At 55.9% G+C, this 236-nt stretch overlaps 1 protein-coding gene across 1 annotated transcript in view; it reads left to right on the forward strand.

Annotated features, from left to right (window-relative positions):
* Positions 1–236, forward strand: part of LOC102245396 (cytochrome P450 26C1) — an 8,558-nt gene that overhangs the window by 5,503 nt on the left and 2,819 nt on the right. The gene's annotated exons all lie outside the window — the stretch shown is intronic.

Genomic DNA, 236 nt, shown 5'->3' on the forward strand with positions numbered 1-236 from the left:
TGGAGGCGGGGGTGGGGGGGAGATTAGGCCGGCTAGGTCTACCCTTCTCCTCTCAGACCTGCCACTCTCCTACCTGTGAAGTGGGCTGAGTTCGGTTCCATTTCCCCAGATCCACGTTCGAGGGGTGCAAGCCTAGTGCCTGGCGAGGCCACAGATTTGGGACCCCATACACTCTGCTTTTGGCAGCTGTATGGGTCCGTCAACTAAATTAGAGCCAAGTTTGAAAAAAACACCAC

The sequence above is a fragment of the Myotis brandtii genome, unplaced genomic scaffold, assembly GCF_000412655.1.
Source record: "Myotis brandtii unplaced genomic scaffold, ASM41265v1 scaffold810, whole genome shotgun sequence".
NCBI classification, from domain to species: Eukaryota; Metazoa; Chordata; class Mammalia; order Chiroptera; family Vespertilionidae; genus Myotis; species Myotis brandtii.